Source organism: Falco peregrinus, chromosome 6, assembly GCF_023634155.1.
Source record: "Falco peregrinus isolate bFalPer1 chromosome 6, bFalPer1.pri, whole genome shotgun sequence".
NCBI lineage: Eukaryota > Metazoa > Chordata > Aves > Falconiformes > Falconidae > Falco > Falco peregrinus.
In genome coordinates this window covers 86,672,150-86,681,097 of record NC_073726.1, presented here as the reverse complement: position 1 = coordinate 86,681,097, position 8,948 = coordinate 86,672,150, and the positions used below count along the sequence as shown (strand labels likewise).

Sequence of the window (8,948 nt, the reverse complement as noted above, 5' to 3'; positions counted from 1 at the left end):
TCAAGGCATTAACTCTATATGACATTTCATATACAGCCGTGCTATCTTCTAGATAGCATGTACCAAGTCTCGGCAGGCAGCTGTTGCAGATGACGACATAAACAATGTATATATCCCAATCCACCTTGAAAGAAAGCAGAATGTTTAATCACAGAAGATTTAATCTGATGTTGAATTCAGTTTAGGCAGTGATTTGGATCACAACAATCTATTGATAAAGTGATTTTGGGAGAAGAAAAGCTGCCATACTCCTGCTGCACACTCACTGACAACATTTGTAAGCTGCTGTTGGTATTTATAGCTTATCACGGTAAAGAGTTGCTCTTTACAGAGCTCATGTTGTAAGTTGCTGTCACAATCAAAGGGCACAGGGTTCAGAAAGCCATCCCGGAGTGGGAAGCTTAGAATGCTCAGCTCAATACCACCCTTCAGTCTCATCAAAATTCAAGTTGCAGTATTTCCTGGATTTTAGTGCTGTTTCATTCTACTTTCAGCATTTTCATCCCAAAGAGCGGTTACAGCAGTTTCTAAAGAAAGAACAGAGCAATGTGAGGCAACACGTCATTGCTAGTCCCCAAATTACAATTTTTGAGCTTCTGACTCACTGCTTCTTTCTTAATACTGTTCAGACGAGCTTGCCAAGCACCGGAGAGATGCAAATTCTAAATGTCAGCATTTGTATTCACCAACAGCTAGTTTAGAAATTCTGACCTGATTAAAACATTACAAAGCCAAATTTATTGTAACTACTAGAATTTTACCATCATGTTCTTCTCTTCACCTGAAGTGTTCCTGGTATTGCCAAGTTCCCAGATTAAATGATATTTAGAGTTCTTCTGCCCCAGCTGGAGTCATATGCCTCTGAGTTCTCATATTTTAGATGACGTTACAGAACAAAACCACCCAAGCAAATGCATTTCTTTTGAAGTCATATGATTTGTGGCCAGCAAGTTGAGAAATTATTTTTCAATCTCCAGGGCTGGCAAGACTCTATTTTCCAGATCACAGAGATGCTATACCCCGCCACATCCCATGCTGTTCTTAGTGTACATCGCTAACAACCATAGGCTGGTATTTCCCTGTGCCAGACAGGTTTTGTTTGTTCTGGTGTAGCAAGCCAGGCTGATTCCTAGTCATATATTAGTATTAAAAAGATTAACTGTTCAGGTTAGCAAGTCTGCTTACACGGGAGAAGCCCATGTATTCTCAGTTCCCAATACCTGCATTCCTGTGGTGGTTTGACCCTGACTGAGTGCCAGGTGTCCACCAAAGCCACTCTGTCACTCCCCTCCTCAACCAGACAGGGGAGAGAAAATATAATATCATAACATAAGGATTGTATGTATAGAATATATGTAGCCTTGGGATTTGAACTCTGACAGAAACAGTTTTTATAATTAACTTATAAAAAGTATAAGTGACAGAATGAGCCAGTAGCAAAACTGGAAGAGAGATCTTTACCTCCAGCCTGTCCTGGATCACCCAGATCAAGTCTCCTGCTTTCCTGAGAAAGTGGCAAGGATAGCACCATGAAATCAGGAAATTCCATCCTACACATTAAGAACATTGATACTATTAGGAAAAATCAAGGCTTGATGAACAAACTAACCTTTCTGGAGTTATGAGATTTTTTTAGATTTTCACATCTTAAACTAATTGTAACTGAACTATTTTATACCTAACATAACTGAGATGGACTAGACTTGGCTAACAACCAAATGCCCACCTAGCTGCTCACTTACTACTCACACCCTCAGCAGTAGAGAAGGAGAAAATAGGAAGAACAGGAATGAGGAAACTCATAGATCAACATGAAAACAAGGTGATTGCTTATCAAGTATCCTCATTTTCTGTGGAAGTATAGCTGTCTTTGGGAAGCCCTTCTGATGCAGATGCATAAAACAACAATGAACTTAGCATATATTGTTAATCACTGTTGTAACCTTCCTGCACATGTGGGCCATGATTGACTGAAATTATCTATAGACAGTAACAAGAGCAATACACACACCCACACATAGAAAGTTCATTACTGTATGCGTGGTCCACACCTCAGAAAGACTGTAGATTTTGAAAGTTACAGGGAACATTCAGACCTGGCAACACTTTGAGTTCTATATCTTTCTCCAAGTGTAGTGGGGAATGTATTTTGCACAGCAAATCCTCCTAAACTGCAGTCTATCATTTCAGAGTAGCATTAAAAACCTGGTCACATATTAGCAAATCCCTCCGCCATGAGATATTTCAAATTTGAATCACGTTTCTCTTTACTTCCTTCTTTATTTCTTCAGGTGATGTTAAATGCAGTCAGAATTGAAAGGGAGAGAAACCAGTTTTTAGAAAAAGGCAGAGAGATTAGGATTCAGACTTGGTATTATTATGACTAGAAATTAGTTTCTGTTTCCCTTGATCACCACCATGCAGGAACAGCAGGATGCCTTACCTCATCTCGTACCAACTTCAAGGCAAGAAAAGGAAGTAACTTTTCATTCGCTGCATAAATGGGCTGTGTATGTTCTTCTCACTACATATTGCTGAAATAAGAAAACAAGCAAAACTCCATAAATTATCAGATAATCATGAATTGAGGAAACATTAGAAATCAGAACAATGCAGGTGCAGTACTGAAAGGGATATTAAGCTTCATGTACTGTCACTTAAACCAATACCTATCTCCTGAAGATTAGCAAGTGTCTTGCACCTTTCTGTGAACGATTTGATGCTGAACTTTCCTTCACTAGAAATGTCCATTCTATTAGATTCATCTTCTCTCAGCCTTACTGGCGTTTATGAAGCAAAATAAGACAGAAATAACTGTCCAAACACCAAACCAGGCAGAAGAATTTCCTGCTTCTGCTTACATGTTGCAGAAAATGAAATAAGTGCCTCTACACCCTGCAAATGTTTCCATACACCGGCTTCTTTCCACTAACCTCCATTGATTTATGTCAGGGAAGAATTTCCCACAGATTTCTCATGTTTCCTTACTCCAGCTACTTGAAATAATAGAGGACAAATCACATAGAGCCTTAGTGTTCTGTGCAGCCACACTGGGGATAATAGACACAGCACGGCGTGCAGGGTAGTGCAGAGGTCAGTCCCAGCCTAACTGAGCTAGTGGATTTCCAGGCCACATCATTAGAAGTGCTGCAAATGGCGTTCAAATGCAGAACTTCCTCCTTCATATCCATAGTTTGCCCACCCTCAACTGGGAGACTGCTAGGAAGCATCTCCACTGGAAGAAAAAAAAATGATAGCCTCAGGCTTTGCTGTCAAGTGAAGATAACCGGTTCATTCCTCCAGCCAAGGATTTCAGCGTTTTAAGGAATCAGAGAAGTAAAACATCTTCTTCCTATTGCTCAAGAAGAGCCTTAACAATTACTTATTTCTGGGCAACCTCCTGACCAAAGAAAAGAGGGGTTGACTCCAATGCTTTGGACCTCTGGCACAGAGGGCAGCTAAGATTCAGCTGGAGGCTCCTGCTCCTTTCCTCTCACCAAACATCTCTCACTTCATCCGGTCCTCTGAGTCACTTCCTCCTGACTTTTCACTCATCTGCTCTCAGAGCACTTCTCCAAGTAAGCCAGTTGTCTTGGCCCACTCTGGAGCAGGGTTCAAGGGAAGCCCTGCTGGGAGGTAGGCTAGAACATAACCACAACATTATCACAATGCCAAGCTCCTACGAACTGTCGTCTGTGCAGGAGTTTGGGGCAGGTAAACATCACGCATATTAGTGATCTTAATGCTGACTTCAAAAGAGCCACAACATGTCATACCAGCAGGACCTGGTGTGTGTCAGTGATCCCAGAACCAGCTCCAAGCAAGCTGGTATGTCATTGCATTGCACTGGCTGGAATCATTCGTCCCCACCAGGTAGCAGTTTGTTGCATGAACAAGTTGCCGTGCCCCGGCTACGTGCAGCGCTGTGCTGACTCGACTGTACCGCTTCTATTTCTGAAGCAGCTCGAAGGCAGCTCAGGGGAGCTCTGCACTGTCAGCAACTGCACAGCATGGACGCGGCCCGCAGAGGCTATTGAAACAGGAATCCAAGGAGTGATGGGAAGCAATATTTCAAACTAGGCTGGACGGTGGTGGTTCGTACGTTTTGCCCCTGCACCCAGCACCCCCAGAAGTACTTTGAAACACGAGTAATATTTTATTTACCTATACATGTGTATAAAAGGTGCGCAGCAGCTCTGAATTCAAAGTCAGGCTTTCCAATTTCAGTCTTGCTATTAAACACAAGCTTCCCTGAAGGGAGAGGGACTCCGGGAATATGGGCTTCACCTCAGTCTTACCTACCCTCCAGTAGGAGTTGTGTAAAAGAAACCATATTCTCATTAGGACTTTCAGGTGTGTGGGTGTTTCCAGGAATAAACAACACCCAACCACAGAACAACCAGGAAGCAGCTTTATAAGCATATTATGTTGCTTTGCGGGCACAAAGTTTATGCATTTTATCTCCATAGCCAGCCTACCACATTATGCCATTCTACAAGGGGACCTGCCATGTGGTGGGACCCACGGTATGCTGAAAGCAAGAGCTGGAGTTACAGTCTGCAATTGCAGACATTCAGACAACCAAATCCTGGGCAGACCTGTCAATCACGTTCCAGGTAGACTGGATGAACTCTGTTAGAGTTAAGAACTGGAATAGTTGGACGAACAGCCAGAGTAAAGTGTATCAGCAAGGTAGATACAGGAGAAATCTTACATCTGCCCACACAAGAGGTGATGCTATCCAATAATTTTGCTTTCTCTTTCACATACACTGATATGCAAAAATAATGTATTTTGTTACGGAATATGCAAATAATACTTATGAAATTACTTTTCCTTTATTATAAATGTAACAGGTTCTAGGCTCTAAGATGGGTCATCAAAAGGCCGGAAATTCACTAAGTGTGACACACACTGCTACCTCTGAAAGAATTACAGTGGGTTTAATGCCCTATACATCAGACAAGGCCACTGTATAGTGTAATCCAGCCTTAATTTCACTTCCTTGCCAAATTTCTAGACAAAACCATTGTATTTCATTGCTGGGGTGAGTACTGAGTGAGTAAAACAGATCTGTCATTACACAAAGAATCACGATGCTTTTCCAGAACCATTCGCAGCTTCAGAGATAATTGGATTCACTATGTACAGCCTGTTGAGTTATCTGTATGGTTCCAAGATTTAGGATCCTCAGCTGACACGGAAAGAGACAGCAGGGAGAATTCTTACATGGAGAAAGTAGCTCCATAAGTCAACAGAACTAGGCCATCTTAAAAGTTTATAACAGCTGAGGTTCCAGCGCTCTGATATGCATGTCATTGTTGGAAATTAAGTCCTTGGAAAGAATGTAATTTCTGTCTGCACCTTGTTAATTAAAATCCAGCTTTACAGCTCCTGCACTACTTGTTGAATGAGTTACTAGCATGGAATCTGCTGTCAGCAAGGACTTTAGGCAGAGCAAAACCACTTCAAACAGAGCAGATCACAGACTCTGCCTTTGTCAAATAATATCTGATGACATTATGATGATTAACATAAAATGGGTCTGCAATAACCCACACTGAAAACCACAGGCAGAGCCCAGATCTGTGCTCTCAGAACACAGAAGACAGGGAAAGTTCAGTCTCCACAAAAGCTGTGATGGCTCTGCGTGGCACCTTATAACAAACTATGCTTGAGTTTTCTTCGCTGCTGTGCAGAAAGGCGCACTTACCGAAAGTGTATCTTTAATTGCACCTTGTTGGGAACATCTTCATCCCCAGCTACATCTCAGGCTTCAGCTATCACAGTTTATCCCTCTCCTCTTCCTTTCCATCAAATGCATGCTACATTTCTGACTGATGCAGCCAGCAAACCCTGACAGCTTTCCCTCCTCTACATGCATTATTGCTCCATCTAGGCCAACCTCTGTCCCCCACTGGCCTTTCTCAGGGTCATTCCTGTCATGGGATCCTGTCTCTCAATGTGTCACTGAGAGGACAGGCTCCAGTGAATAACAAATGAAATACTCGTCACTTCTTGTGGTGAATTTATGTTTTCAGTCATGTTCTGCCACAGACTTCTCATATCTGACTTGCCAAGTTCTGTTGCCTGTAGCAGAATTTTAGAAGGAACTGTTTCAGTACTTCCCAGATTCAGTCCTCCTCAGATTTCTAGACATCATCATATCCCTATGGATGTGATCATCAAGATAGCAACTGTGTCTCCACCAGCTAACAAGAAAGAAACACAAGCTTTCCTAGGCCTTGTGGGATTCTGGAGAATGCATATTCCAGATTATAGTCAGTTTGTGAGCCCTCTCTATTGAGTAATTGAAAGAAGAACTATTTTGGCTGGGGCCTTGAGACACAACAAACCTTTGAGCAGATCAGACAGGAGGTGACTCATGTTGTAGCTCTTGGGCCTCTCTGGACAGGACCAGCTGTGCAAAATGTACTCTACACTGCAGCTGAGGAGCATGGTCTCACCTGAAGCCTTTGGCAGAAAACATCAGGAGAAACCCAAGGCTGACCACTAGTGTTTTGGAGCCAGGGTATTGAGGATCAGAAGCCCACTATGCCCTGACTGAAAAAGAGATACTAGCAGCATGTGAGGGGGTTCAAGTCACTTCAGAAGTTGTTGGTACAGAAGCATATCTCCTCTTGGCACCATGATTGCCTGTATGTTCAAAGGAAACATCCCCTCTGCACATCACCCAGCCAGCACTACATGAAGTAAGTGGGTAGTGTTGATCGTGCAGTGGGCTCGACTGGTGAAACCCAGCCACCCAGGAATCCTGGAAGAGATCATGGACTGGCCAGGAAGCAGAGATTTTTAAGTATTGCCTGGTAAGGTGGCTCATGCCCAGGAGACACAACCATATAACGAGTTATCAGCAGATGAAAGGCATTATGTTCTGTTTACTGATGGATCCTGTTGTCTTGTAGGGAACTGTTGGAAGTGGAAGCTGCTGTGTGGAGTCCCACACAGCAAGTCATTGAAGCCACTGAAGGAGAAGGTGAGTCAACAGTTTGCAGAATTGAAAGCCACCCAACAAGCCCTAGGGACTGCTGATTAACAGAAGTGGCCAGTACTCTGTACTGACTCATGGATGGTGGCTAATGCCCTATGGAGGTGGCTGCAGCAGAGGAAGGCCAACTGGTAGTGCAGAGGTAAATCCATCTGGGCTGCTGCACTGTGGCAAGACATCGCTGCCTGGGTAGAAAACATCACCTTAAATGTATGTCATGTGGTTGCTTACATGTCCAAAAGCCGTGTCACTGAAGAACATTGAAACAATGAACAGGTAGACAAGGCTGTCAAAATTGAAGTAGCTCAGGTGGACCTGGACTGGGAGTGTAAGGGTGAGTTATTTGTAGCTTGATGGACCTACAAACTATGGGGACATCTAAGGAGAGAGGCAAAATACAGATGGGCTCCTGATCAAGGCATGGACCTGACCATGGAGGCCAACACACAGGCCACTTGTGAATGTGAAACATGCCAGCATCAAGCAAGCTACATAAGCAAAATGTCCCTGGAACAGAGGGTGGTGGCTGGGTTCTCAATATGGCAAGGCCTGGCAAATTGACCATATTAGACCACCACCATGAACACGCCAAGGCAAGGGCTACATACTCACTGTGGTGAAAGCAGCTACCATTTGGCTAGAAACATACCCTGTGCGTGGCATTGCCCAAAAGACCATCTTGTTTTGCCTGTGACAGTAACTGTTCAGTGATCTCCCTGTCTTTATCCTGATCCATGAGCCTTCCATTGCATTTTTCTCCCCTGTGTCCTGTTGACGAGGTGGAGTAACAGAAAGGCTTGGTGGGTACCTGGCAGCCAGCCAAGGTCAATCCACCAGACCTTCTCATGTGAGCTCCTCACTTGTGGCTAGAAACCCAGGCTTCAACCAGAAAGTTGCTCACAAAGCATCTTAATGACATCTTGAATAGCATTGGCCTAGCAAAAGAATCCAGCTGTGTAACTTCTGGTTCCAAATGAATTCCTATAGGAATGGCATAGATCTTTCATTATGACAACTTAAAGTAGGACTTTTCTTATTTAGAAGATTGCTGTCTTCCAAAGTCTTCTCTAGCCCATTGTATTTTTTCATGTTTATGCAGCAGTCATTACACAATATGCCACAAGTCTGCACATTTACACCACCTTAGTTTCCTCTTGTCATTTCATTGTCATGAAATTTGAGCACTATTTCTTTTACACGAGGCTTCATACTGCTTGCATGTTGCCTACTTCTCTCTCCAACTTGTATCTTAATCTCTACTTACATAAACACCTTTTCTTCCTCTCCATGCCCTTGTCTAAAATATAGCCATGATATTTATTCACAAACATTACTAATTCCTAGATCAATGGTAAATACTCGGAAAATAACCCAGAGTGTTAATGTGAATGACATATCGAAAACCTCAGAACAATGTGGAGGAGTGTCAAAATGTTAAATTGAATTTAAAAAAAGCAAGTGAGGAGAAATACACAGAACACTCTCCCTCACAAAACTGTAGACAATAAGATAATCCTGGGACCAAGATGATCCAGCTGGATTTCTGTCATATCTGATTTTCTTGATATGATCATAATCAGTCTTTTTAATTTTTTTTTTACATAGGACCTTAATTCACACTCAGTGACCATCAATGCAGACCATTTTTGAACACCGGTCTGATCAAACAAAATTACCAAAACATCATACTACAGTCATCAGCACAGCTTGCTGATGTTCAGACACGGTGTGCAGTCCTAGCCTCTGAGCAGTTCAATTTCCTGCCAACTTTGATCTGTTTCCTCTTAACCTCTTACTCCTCTGTCCTCAGCGGTAATTATTCGGAGCTGTAGCTTTCAATAGCTGAGGCCTTTTCTTTACTGCTGACCCACGGAACTGTTCTGGGGGAGTGCTGTGGCTTAAGAAAGGAAAAGAAACCCTGAATCTGAACTTACTACAT

The 8,948-nt window shown here is 42.9% G+C and overlaps 1 long non-coding RNA gene across 1 annotated transcript in view; it reads right to left on the bottom strand.

The window, feature by feature from the left end:
• The window catches only part of LOC129784664 (uncharacterized), a 132,973-nt gene continuing 124,025 nt past the window's right edge, over positions 1-8,948 (bottom strand). Inside the window, exons 3-5 of the long non-coding RNA XR_008747676.1 lie at positions 2,444-2,534; positions 1,462-1,550; positions 1-527 (exon numbers count right to left, since the gene is read on the bottom strand). This is a non-coding gene — a long non-coding RNA (uncharacterized LOC129784664). The remainder of the gene's footprint in view (positions 528-1,461; positions 1,551-2,443; positions 2,535-8,948) is intronic.